The sequence below is a fragment of the Vipera ursinii genome, assembly GCF_947247035.1.
Source record: "Vipera ursinii genome assembly, chromosome: 6".
Taxonomy (NCBI): Eukaryota; Metazoa; Chordata; class Lepidosauria; order Squamata; family Viperidae; genus Vipera; species Vipera ursinii.
The window spans coordinates 35,840,919-35,854,129 of NC_139515.1; the positions used below are offsets into that span (position 1 = coordinate 35,840,919).

The following is a 13,211-nucleotide window of genomic DNA, read 5'->3' on the forward strand; positions in this document are numbered from 1 at the left end:
CGTCGCCAGGGCTGTGCACGCTTCTCCCCTTCCCTCTCGTCGCCGGGGCTGTGCGCGCTTCCCCCCTTTCCCTCTCGTCGCCGGGGCTGTGCGCGCTTCCCCCTTCCCTCTCATCGCCGGGGCTGTGCGCGCTTCCCCCCTTCCCTCTCGTCACCGGGGCTGTGCGCGCTTCCGCCCCTTCCCTCTCGTCGCCGCGGCTGTGCGCGCTTCCCCCCCTTCCCTCTCGTCGCCGGGGCTGTGTGCGCTTCCTCCCCTTCCCTCTCGTCGCCGGGGCTGTGCGCGCTTCCCCCCGTTCCCTCTCGTCGCCATGGCTGTGCGCGCTTCACCCCCTTCCCTCTCGTCGCCAGGGCTTGCAAAACGGCAGATCAAGCCTCTGCCAGCAGCGGAGGCTTGCAAAACGGCAGATTGAGCCTCTGCCAGTGGCGGAGGCTTCCAAAACGGCAGATCCAGCCTCTGCAGGCGGCTTGCAAAACGGCGGATCGAGCCTCTGCCGGCAGACATGCTTGCAGAATGGCGCATTGAGCCTCTGCTAGCGGCAGAGGCTTGCAGAGTGCGGATCCAGCCTCTGCAGCCAGCAGAGGCTCGATCCGCCATTCTGCAAGCCGCAGAGGCTGGATCCGCCGTTCTGCAAGCCTCCGCCGCCGGCAGAGGCTCGATCCACTGTTCTGCAAGCCTCCGCTGCCGGCAGAGGCTGGATCCGCTGTTCTGCAAGCCTCTGCCGCCCCATTCTCTCAATGGGAGGCTTGCTTCGGCTGCTTTTCTTTTGGCAGAGCCATCCATACTGGAGGTGGATGGGGGCAGGGCTGGTGCACGTTTTGCCTTGTTTTTCACATGCACGTGCATGCATGCATGCGCACGCACATTTTGTGGCTCCCACTTTTTTGTGTTTGTGACGGAACCAGTTCTGAGTGGCTCTTTTCCTTTTTCCGGTTGCCGACCCCTAGACTAGGGGAACACGATAGCAGTACTCCATTATTTGAGAGGTTGCCAGAAAGAGAAGGGGGGGGTCAACTTATTTTCCAAAGCACCAGAGGGCACTTTAGTCTACAAGAGACTAACCCAGCATACAATGTGGAACGGAGTACACATCGAAAGGTACGGATATGCAGTAGCGCCTGCAGCCGCAAGTTCACTCAGCGAGCAATTGGGCGTATTTCCCCAGTGTGCCTTTGTAATCCCTTCCTTTACAATTTCTGCGCTCTGCGAGGGGGGAAAAGAAAAAAATGTAAGTGACTCCGGTATGTAATCTTTCCTGTGCTGATATGCTCCACACAAGGCTAACTTGAAAAATCAACCATCTGCTTCATTAATTTGCGCTCTTTCCCTCCCACTTTTGAGAAAGTGCCCTTATTTATTTATTTGCAGAATCGCGCACCAAGCGCCTATCAAAGCAAGCAAGTTGGTCATCAGCCTATCCTTGTGAAGACTATCTCTAATCTTAGCGCGTGAACTAAGACGACAGTGAGTGGCATCAAAGGAATGTTTCCTATAACTCTCAATCCGTGCAGCTGCCAGCTTCTTACCCGATTTGGGCTCCGTACTCGGGAACTCAATCCCGCAGCCTCTGTTGCTACATCACGTAAATAAAAGGCAACGGCGCTTCTTCGCGGGCGAGAGTCGAACCTTCCCACCAGCCACCGAACTGAGAATAAGAAGGTGGAGTCAGGCAGAAAGGACCGTACCACAATCAAAAAACGGGGTGACAGCAGTAGCAAACTAGACTATCGGAGAAGAGCGGCCGATTAAATTGCAGGACACAGAAAAGTCGTTACAGGATCACTGTGGCCAATAACCGGGATAGAAAAAGAGAAGAGCCAAGTGTCTCTCCTTCGCGTTTCACTTAATGGTAGCAAGCAATTACTTCCGCGACATCCCTTCCAATGGGCCGAGCCTGCTGGGGAAAAGCGTGAAGGCATGCACAGACTCTTGTTGAGAGAGAAAGAGAGTGCGTGAGATCCGGATTAAGGGGAAGCGGCAGCAAGGAAGTTCCCATTTTGGGCAATCGAATGATGAAGCTGGGAGGCGGGGCTGCTTTTTTTCCTGCTTCGGTGGATCCGAGCGCAAAATACGAGACCTGCAGCGCTTCCTTATCGGCGAGTATATGTTATAAATAGTAAGTATTTATTTACTAGATTTCGATTTCTGCATTTTTATCGTGAGTTGAAGGCGGCGGGCTTAGGAGTCCTCTTAATTTTTCTTTACAACAAATATCCTGTGAGGTAAACTGCGCTCAGAGAATCCCGCTGCACAGCGTCGCCTCCCAAAGTAAAGCCTTCAGTTCTCCGATAAAAAAACAGAGGAAAAGTGGAAAAAGACTTTGGACAGCAATTCCGTGATTGGACGAGCAGCCAGCTACATAAGTCTTGCATTTGAACTGCTATTGGGTGAGTTTAATTAAACATACTGAGATGTTTATAAAAGGAGAGGAGACACGTGATGAGTGTGTGTTAAGAAGAAGAGAGTGAGGAGCGAAGAAAGAAGAGAAGCAACGTGAGAGGAAAGGCAGCGGAGACGGGGTGGGGGAGGGGAAGCGAACGGAGGAGGAGAAGATAAGTAAGAAGGGAGGGAAGTAATCGTTTATCAATTTACCCTATCACTACACCGCCACCTAGTCCCTGCTTAGCGGGGCTGCATGGGAGGCAGTAGGGCCAGACAGAGAGAATGTGCTATTGAAGCAGCAGGCTTGCAGAAGCGGGGGTCTCCTGAATAATCTATTTAAAAGCTTTAAAAAAAAAGCATACACAGAATTGTACCTACAGAAAGAAAAGGCGACTTGGAGAGAAGAAAACTTGGAATGAAAACATTTATTTAAATGCAAAGTTTATTCTGCTGACTTCTGTCTTCAGCTTCCTTTGTTTTTGCTGAATGGTCAGCACAACATCTTAGCATGGAGATTGTTTTCTCTATATAGATTATTGTTTTTCTTATTATTTACACAGACATAATTGAAAAATGAATTAGAAACAGATCTATTTGCACAAGTGTTCTTCTGCCCTCTAATGAATTAGACGCAGATCTGCTTTTTCCTTTTTCTCTCTCTGCATATTTATCAGAATTTATAAGGATTATGGTCTTTATTAACTAAATAATCATTAATGAATGCAAATATATATCTAATGTTTCTGAGAAAACTGATCATTTTAAATAGTTGTTAAAACTATCAATAGAAGATTTTAAACCTTTTCTGCTTAGACAAGGGATAGGCAACCTAAAACACTCAAAGAGCCACTTGGACCCATTTCCCACCGAAAAGAAAACACTGGGAGCTGCAAAACACTTTTGACATATAAAATGAAGATAACACTGCATATATTGTTTTTTACCTTTATGCTATGTATAAAAAAAACTAGTGTGCTACATTTATGAAATCAATCAACTGCTACAAAGAAAATGAATTGTTATTTCTGCATGCAACAAAAGCATTTTGAACTCCAGAAAAAAAGTAGCTGGGTCGAAGGTTACTTTCAAATAAAATACTCAAATGTCTATTTGAGTTCTCATATTTATGAAATAAAAAGCTGGTGCAAACTATAACAACTGCAAACAGAAAAATAGGAAAAAAATTGGGGGGAGGGTGAGAAAAGGACAGGTGAAAGAGGGGAAAAAACCTTTCTCCTTTATCCCAACAGGTAAAAACAATTTTAGTAGCTTATCTACTATCTTTAAATACAGCATAATTATCTCACCTCTTAATTAAAAAAACATCAAAATATTTCATTAAACATTCTTCACTAAAAGTCCTGTAAGGACAACCACAGATATTCATATTTTCTCTCTCCCTCCCTTTCTCCCTTCCTCTCTCTTTCTGCCTTGATCTGCCAGTACTCTTCCCCCACTCTGTGTGTGTGTGTGTGTGTGTGTGTGTGTATGTAAGAGAGACAGAGAGGCATTTGCACTTCCCTTCTTTCTCTCCATCTCTCTCTTTCTGCCCTTGGTCTGCCAGTCCTCTTCCCCCACTCAGTTTGTGTGTGTGTGTGTGTGAGAGAGAGAGAGAGAGGCACTTGTGCTTCCCTTCTCTCCCTCTCCGATCTTCTGCTCACCTGGCAAGCTGGCTTCACACTGTTCTTGACAAGCTGTGGCTCTCCTGCCCTTGAGAGCTGCTGCTTTTTGCTGCTTCCTGTGGAGAAGGTAGCAAAGGTAGGAGCCCCATGCAATAAGCTTGTTAGCTTCTCGGAGGACAGTGTGAGTTTTACAGAGAGAGAGAGAGAAAGGAAGCCCAAGTGCCCGTCCTTCTCTCTCTCTCTCTCTCTCTCTCTCTCTGCAAACAAGAGAAGGCTGAAAGAGCCACATGTGGCTCCAGACCCATGGCTTAGACCACGGGTCAGCAACCCGAGGCTCCGGAGCCGCATGCGGCTCTTTGAGCCGTCTTCTGCGGCTCCCAGCTGCCCGCTGCGTGCGCACCGCTTCGAACGGGCAGTGGTGCGCGCGCACCTCTCAAAATGGAGAGTGGCACCGCCCGTTTGGAGAGGTGCGTGCGTACCTCCGTGCGAATGGGCAGCGGCACCGCTCTTTGAGAAAGCTGCCGCGGCCCGTCTGCAAAGCTGCCGAAAGCGGCAGCTTTGCAGACGGGCCGTGGCAGCTTTCCCAAGAAGCGACGCCGCTGCCCATTCCGAGAGGTGCGCGCACACCTCTCCGAACGACCGTAGGTGCGCGCGCACCTCCCCAAACCTTTGGAGAGGTGCGCGCGTACCTCCGCACGAATGGGCAGCGGCGCCGCTTCTTGGGAAAGCTGCCGCGGCCCGTCTGCAAAGCTGCCGCCCCCGCTCCCTTCCTTCGCCTGGCCTGCTTTTTCAACCTCACTTCCCGCCCTGCCAAAGCTCCTCCTTTTCTACTCAAACCGATTTTCGGGGTTCCTCGGCTTACACCCCTTGGCGAGAGACCCCAAATGTCCCTTTCTCGCCGCTCCTCCCTCCCTGCCCGCAGAGGCTCTTGCCCTCCCCTGGCTCGTTCAACAGGGGGGGAATAGGTCCGGTACCCCTTTCCCCCCCGAGAACGACACGTGTAAATCTCAAAATGACCCCGGCAAGCTTCGCGCAAAGCTGCCAGGCAGACCCGCGAGCTGGGGCTCAGAGCCAGTAGCTGGAGGGGAAGAAAAAGACGGCGCCGTCTGAGGAGTCTCTTCGGCTGGGTCTTCCCCGGCTCGCTGGAAGGCCGCAGTAACGTGGGGGCTGCATACAGACGCCGGCAGCTGGTCACGGGGCCCGGTGAGTCCTTCCGCGGCCTCACCGGGTGTCGGGCGTGTCGAGCCCGACACCGGGCAGTCTCCCTGGTGGTGTCGGTTGATCGGAGGATGCAGCCAGCGTGCGGAGGGCAGGTCCCCAAGACGAGGTGGGCCTGCGCTAGTGGTGTGCGAGGATGGCGGGGGTGGCTCCCGTGGCGAGGAGGGCGCGTCCGTGGGGGGTGAGGGCCTCACGCCGTGCTGCGAAGAGGGGCCCTGCCGAATGTCGCGCCCATAGGCCGCAACAGCTGCCGCGGCCCGCCTACAGAGCTGCCGCCTTCAGCAGCCAGCAAACGTGCCGCGGCAGCTCCCCCAAAGAGGAGGAAAGCCGCCGCGGCCCGTTTGCAGGCGGCGCCGCTGCCACTGGGAACCGGTTCCATCACACACACAGGAAGGTGGCAACCGTGGGCGTCCGCCCATGCGCAAGAAAAAACGTTTTGCGCATGCGCAAGATGTTTTTGTGTGTGATGGAACCGGTTCCCAGTGGCTCTTTTCCTTTTTCAGGTTGCCGACCTCTGGCCTAGACCATAAACTTTATTGCCCTGGTCTGCAATTATCACTCTACCTTGTTTTGTAGATTAGAAATGATCAGAGACTGCAGTATTTTCACAATATGTTTAAATGTTTTAAATATCTTTATGGATTTGAGCTATCTGGTCTGGACTGAGGGGTTTAATGTTTTTAAATTGTGATTTTAATTTTTGCGGCTAGACTTAATTTAATTTAATTTTAATTTTATATTGTATTGTTTTTAAATTTTGCCTTGTAAACCGCCCTTAGTCCTTTGGGAGTAGGGCGGTATATAAACTGAAATAATAATATAATAATAATAATAATAATAATAATAATAATAATAATAATAATAATAATAATAATAATAATTTATTTATTTATTCGTTTTATATACTGCCCTTCTCCCGGAGGACTCAGGGCGGTGTACAGAGCAAAGTAAGTATACAATAAACCAACAATAAAACAAATAAAACCCCAGATCTACAAATAAAACCCCAAATCTATCAGGCCAGGCCGGCTTGCTGGAATAGATAGGTTTTTAAATCTCGCCGAAAGGTGCGAAGGTCGGGGGCCATCCGGATTTCGGCTGGTAAGCGGTTCCAGAGGATTGGCGCACCCACCGAGAATGCTCTCCCCCTGGGGGTCACCAGCCGGCATTCTCTGACCGGTGGCACCCTGAGGAGGCCCTCTCTGTGGGAGCGCACAGGACGGAGGGGTGTTGACGCTGGCAGTAGGTGCTCCCGTAGGTAATCCGGACCCATGCCATGTAGGGCTTTGTATGTCATCACTAGCACCTTGAATTTCACCCGGAAGGCAACTGGAAGCCAGTGCAGCTCACGAAGCAGAGGTGTAATATGGGAGTATCAGGGAGCCCCCAAAAGCGTCCGTGCAGCTGCACTCTGTACCAGCTGAAGCTTCCGAGTGATTCTCAAGGGCAGCCCCATGTAAAGAGCGTTGCAGTAGTCAAGACGAGAGGTCACAAGTTTATGGGTGACTGTACGTAAGGCATCCAGGTCCAGATAGGGTCGTAGCTGGCGCACCAGACGAACCTGAGTGAAAGCCCCCCTAGTCACAGCTCCTATGTGATCTTCTAAGGAGAGCTGTGAATCTAGGAGGACACCCAGGTTGCGAGCCCTATTTACGGGGGGCAGTAACTCGCCCCCAATATTAAGGGATGGAATACTCTGAATATCCTGACATGCCAGTATGTACAGCCATTCAGTCTTGTCCGGGTTGAGTTGAAGCCTGTTCCTCCCCATCCATTCCCGGACCGCTTCCAGGCAACGGGACATCACGTCAAGGGCATCACTGATGTGGTTTGGGGTCGAGATGAAAAGCTGGGTGTCATCAGCATACTGATGATAACCCACTCCAAAACCACGGATGATCTCACCTAGCGGCTTCATATAGATGTTAAACAGGAGAGGTGAGAGGACCGACCCCTGAGGAACTCCATAAATGAGAGGCCTCGGGGTCGATCTCTGGTCACCCGCCAACACCCACTGTGAACGTTCCAGAAGGTAGGAGGAGAACCACTGAAGAACAGTGCCTCCCACTCCCAATCTCCTGAGACACCGAAGTAAGATACCATGGTCGATGGTATCAAAAGCCGCAGAGAGGTCTAATAGGACCAGGACAGAGGAATGACCCCTGTCCCGAGCCCGCCAGAGATCATTCATCAGAGCGACCAATGCCGTCTCCGTGCTGTGTCCGGGCCTGAAACCCGATTGGTATGGGTCTAGATAATCAGTATCTTCTAGGAACAGAGGAAGCTGATGCGCCACTACGCTCTCAACAACCTTCGCAAGAAAGCGAAGGTTGGAGACCGGGCGAAAGTTGTTTAAAACAGCTGGGTCCAGGGAAGGCTTTTTGAGGAGGGGTCTCACCACCGCTTCTTTCAAGGCTGCGGGGAAACTGCCCTCTTTCAACGAAGCAGTTACCACTGCATGGATCCAGCCTCGTGTCCCATCCCAAGCCGAATAAACCAGCCAGGAGGGGCACGGGTCCAATAAGGATGTAGTGGAGCTTAGCTTCCTCATGATCCTTTCTACTAATTATTATTATTATTATTATTATTATTATTATTATTATTATTATTATTATTATTATTATTATTATTATTGTGGTTTATCTTTATATAATTCTTAATATATATAGTTTACATTTTCCTTTTAAAAAAATAAATTTTGGGAATTATGAAAATAAACTTCTAGAATTTTTAAAATGTTGGAAAAAAACTTTAATGAGATGGCCTGGTGCTCCAACTGAGAGACGGCATAGCTGAGAGGTAACCCAGTAAGGTGTCCCAGTGTCCCAGATGAGAGCTCAGCAACCCAGATGAGAGACGGAGAGGCAGCCCAGTGCCCGTCTGGCAATTAAACAGAAGCGGTGAGGTGCAAATGAAGGCCATTGAGCAGAGGTGAAACAGAGCTAGGTGGCAGCAGACTAGCAGCTGAGAGCAGAATGGTGGACTCTGAGCAGCAGCTGTGCAGAGCTAAGTGGCAGAGAAGTGGAGTGCCCAGAGCAGCAACTGAGAGAAGCACAACAGATCAGCAGCGGCTGAGACCAGCACGGCAGACCAAATGAGCAGTGGTGGTACAGTATGATAGCAGGCTGGAATGCCAGCAGCAGTGGCTGAGAGCAGCATGGCAAACCAGCAGCAGCTGAGGGCAGCGCGGCAAAGCAACTGAGCAGTGGCAAAGCAGCTGAGCAGCAGCTAAGCACCCAGATCAGCACATCATACCTGAAAACCCCACCAGTGGCCAAGCAACTGAAGGGCAAGAAGGCAGGGAGGAAAAGGATAATATGTAACACTTGTGGACAGAGGAAACAGATAATAAACTTTCAAGGCAGGGTGTAGAGGGTTAAGAGCAAAGCATCTCTTAGAAAAAAGCCTGAGATTTCCAATATAAAGAAATACATAAAACTTCATAAAGGGCCAAGAACTTTTGTAAATTCTTACATTTTAAAATTTCTGAAGTTTTTTTTTTAAAAAATCAACTTTTAAATTTCTTTTCAATTTTAAAATCACATTTTCAATTTTTAAATATTTTTCAATTTTAAAATTCTTTTTTACATAAAATTTTCTTCAATTTTTTTCAGTTTTTCAATTTCTTTTTTCAACTAAACATTTGAAAAACAGTTTACTTATTTTAATTCTTTAGAAATTCTTAAATTCTTAATGATCTAAGATAGGCATGTCAAACTACCAGCCTGCAAGCCAGATGCGTCACACCAAAACTGTGCCCACCCCATTGCTGGCAATGGGCAACAAGTCCCAATACGTTGAGTGACGTCATGTGACGTCGCAAGTTTGACATGCCTGATCTAAGAGGAAAAAAAATCACGGAAAAAGAGACACTTAGAATAGGGAAGATAGTGATGAATTTTTGAAGACAGAAAAAGGGTTAAGAGCTTTTGTAAACTATTATAAACTGACACTTCACTATAGGAAAAATACATTTTTTAGAAATTTTTAATTTTTTAATAAATCATGGACAGAAAGACTGACATTATAGAGACCTGCAAAATAGGTCCTATGTTTGAGATTATGCCCACAGAAGACCCAAACAATATATGTATAAAATGTAAATTATATGAATTACTAGAAGAAAAAGTAAAGGGTCTAGAAGCAACTCTAGCCATTCTGAAACTCAATGAACAAAGCAAGAACCTAAACAAAAAGATTACATCAAAATTAAACACAATAGGGAGCACATAGCTTCTAAAAAAATGACCCCATATATCAGGGGTGTCAAAATGAAAATGTTACGTGACGTGTTGCAGCATATCACAACTTTTTTGCCATTGCCGGCAATTGGGTGGGTGCGGTTTTGTTATGATGCATCCGGCCTTGAGGCCGGCACTTTGACACCCCTGCCATATATGAACAAAAGAAAACTAATATACCCAAATTGAACACAGTAAGGAACAAATAGCTTCTGAAAAAAATAGCCTTATATATGAGCCTAAAGAGGAAGACTAATGGAAACATGTCACTTTTAGATGTAACTGAGAACCTTACTAAAATAATCAAACCTATAGATTACTACCTCTTTCTTCTACACGTGGGGGCCAATAACACAAAAATGAATCTAAAAACAAGATTATGAACAGCTAGGGAAGAAAGTTAAAGAATTAGGAGCACAAGTGGTGTTTTCATTTATACTTCCAACAAAAGGCCAACATCCTGTGAGGGAGCAAAAGATTTTAGAAACAAACCACTGGCTTAAAAACTGGTGTTATCAGGAGAACTTTGGTTACCTAGACCATGGTCTGCATTACCTAGAATAGATAAAGGGCTACTGGCAAGGTATGTAGTGAAGCTCACAAGAACTGGAAAGAATATATTTGGTAAATGACTGGCTCATCTTGTCAGAGCTTTAAACTATAATTGACTGAGGGGGGGGCAATTTTCAAAACCTTTAGAACCTAATTCCAAGCAATAAATGCTATTTAACCAGTCTTATAAGGAGGTAGGGAGTAAAGAGAAAAAAGAAGAAAAGGAAAAAACATAATTAGAGAATGATGGAAAGGGTGGAAAACCCAGATACAAAGTAGGAGATATGAAAAACATATCCAAGATCCATAAAGGACTCAAATGCCTATATGCAAATGCTCAGAGTTTAGCGAACAAACAAGGTGAACTTGAAGCACTAGTACATCAAGGTAAATATGATATAGTTGCCATTACTGAAACATGGCGGGATGAAACTCATGTCTGGAATGTAGTGATGGAAGGATACAAGCTTTTTAAAAGAAACAGACCTAACAAAAGAGGAAGCAGAGTTGTATTATATATAAGAGTTCATTACATCTCTACATAAATGCATAAAACCAAGGATAAAAACCACCTAGAATCCATTGGGGTCAATATAAAAGGGAAAAAAAATAACATTGCCATAGGCATATACTACAGGCCACCCAACCAAGCTGAAACAATAGATGAAATTTTTGTTAAACAATTCACAAATGTATGTAGGAAATATACCACAGTACTAATGGGAGACTTTAATTACCCAGATATCAACTGATAGACAAACTGTAGCAAGTGGGAGATCAAAGAGATTCCTAACCAACTTACCTGACAACTTTATCATCCAAAAGGTAGAGGAGGGAACTAGAAGAAAAGCTATACTCAACTTAATTCTTACTAATAGAGAAGAAGTGATAGAGGGAGTTGAAATTGCTGGAACCTTGGTCGAGAATGCCCATGTCATATTGAAATTCAATATATGCAAACACAAGCAATAGAACGTAATCCAGCCAGTGTCTTAAACTTTAAAAGAGCTGATTTGAGCAAATTCAGAAACAGCCTAAGAAAAATTCCATGGATGGAAATCCTAAAGGGAAAACAACTCAAGAAACATGGGAAACTGAAAAGTATGATCATAACAGCCCGTTTCAGCCCAGCATAATACCACTGAAAAAGAAAAACAAATCTAAGAAGAAACCAGCATGGTTGCATAAAGATCTTTCTGATAAACTGAAAGACAAAAAGGATAAGTACCAAAAAAATGGAAAGAGGGGGACTTCTGGTTTTGCGTGGTCATGGGCTTGCTTTTCTGCACCACCGCGGCTAACTTTGCCCTGCCAGGGGACCCTAAATGGGTCTAAGTCGCTACGGAGAGGCGGCGAAGAAAGAAGGGTGCCCCACCAATTATGGAACAATAGCGGTCCTTTCATTCATTTTGGGGAAAGCCTTCTAACCCGACAGGAGAATGGCTGGCCGTATTTCATTGACCAGCCCAAGCTACTTGCAACCGAAGTCCAAAAGTACTAACTAGCGTGCTTGAAACTGGGTGAGGAATTTGATCTTCTCTTTTCTATTCTATATTTAATTTCCTGGAAAAGATCCCCAAGAAGCAAAATACCTCCGAAAGGGAAGGAGGGGGATTTCCACCCCATCCTAACGGAAGCAGCAAATTAATATTTTAATGGAGGATCAAAATACAGTGGAAAAGAAATAAATATAAAACCTGAAATTTAAAACTTAAATCTGAATGGTTAAAACTCTCATTCTATAGATAATTGTTCATTTTGGAAATTTAAAAACAGATGCTGACACCTAGTGGTGGACGAAGACTATGACAGCTATGACTTTAATATAAGATTTGGCAAAACCTAATCTATTTTGTAATCTTCAAAGCTTTAACAACAAAGAACAGCTGCGACAAAAAAAATCTAGGCTGTAGACAAAGAGAATTATAAATTTCAGAAAAAATATTTTTGAACTATTTGGATTACAAATAACATTTAATCAGGACTATTAATCAGGACTATTTAATAGGACCAGCCCTATGGAATCCGCTCCCCCCTGAGCTTCGGATGGCCCAAAACCTCCGATCCTTTCGCCGCGGCCTCAAAACACTCCTGTTCCACCAGGCTGACCTAGACTGACAGGCATTTTAATTAATTTATATCTAGTATTTTTAATTTATTTTTTAAAATTCTCTAATTTTAATTTATTGCACAGATGTTCTTAATTTTATTTCTATCTTGATTTCTGTACTTATTATATGTTTGCTGTTAGCCACCCTGAGTCCTTCGGGAGATAGGGCGGGATATAAATCCCATCAATAAATAAATAAATAAATAAATAAATAAATAAATAAATAAAGCTATTTGCAGAGAAAAGAAAAGAAGAGAAAAACTCAAATTCAGAGATCAGAGACAAGTACCGTATTTTCCAGTGTATAAGACGACCCGGCGTATAAGACGACCTCCTACTTTTAAGAAGATTTTGAAGGTATTGTCTTATACGCCGGAAAATACTTACATGCCCTGCCCGTCGCAGAGGAGGCGAAGGCCCGACTGGCCCCGCCGGCCCTCCCGCTGCTCCCGCGCTTCTGCCGGCCCCCGAGGCGCAGCGTTTCCCAGGCGGCAGGCAGCGCCGGAGGGCAGCCGCCACCGCGCCACGGCCGGTGCCCCTTCTGCTTCCCCCCCAGGCCTTGAACTTCTCCCATTGGGCGCAGGGCAGGGCAGCTCCGCCCGCAGCCTCTTTTTTAGAACTCATGCGCTTCCCTCTCACTGTCGGCCGAGGCGTGCTCGGCCCGGGCTCCCGGTCCCTCTTCCCGGCCGGCTTCCCGCCCTGCCCCTCATGGAGCTGGACTGGCCGTGCAGCCTCTCGGTGTGGCTGCTTTTCCTGGGCAGCCTGGCGGTGCGGCTCCTGCGCTCGGACCTGTTGCTGAGCCGGCGGCTGCTGCTGCGCATGGGGCTGCTGGCCGTTTTGCCGCTGCCCCTCAGCGCCGCGCTCACGGCGGCTGCCTGCTGGCTCTGCTTCTCCCATCCTCGGCGGCTCGCACTCCTAGTTTCAGTGCATTGGAGTAAGCGCCGGCAGAGGCTGCTCTTTGGTCACCCGCCGGGAAACTTGCCAAACCGGGAGAGCGACTGCCGCACCCATGCCCCTCCTGGGACGCCGTGCCTGCGTGCCTCTTAAAGTGCCTACCCTGCATCCCTCTGGCCAAGGCAAAGGCGGCTG

General features: G+C 47.0%; 1 protein-coding gene across 5 annotated transcripts in view; it reads left to right on the forward strand.

Moving 5' to 3' along the window:
• Positions 1–1,935: 1,935 nt before the first annotated feature.
• The window catches only part of IRAK4 (interleukin 1 receptor associated kinase 4), a 112,080-nt gene continuing 100,804 nt past the window's right edge, over positions 1,936–13,211 (forward strand). For 3 of the 5 annotated variants that reach the window (XR_014492793.1, XM_083365220.1, XM_083365218.1), the window contains exon 1: positions 1,936–2,384. The gene's annotated coding sequence lies outside the window, so the exon portion shown is untranslated. The remainder of the gene's footprint in view (positions 2,385–13,211) is intronic. The other 2 variants (XM_083365217.1, XM_083365219.1) reach the window with 2 other exon arrangements.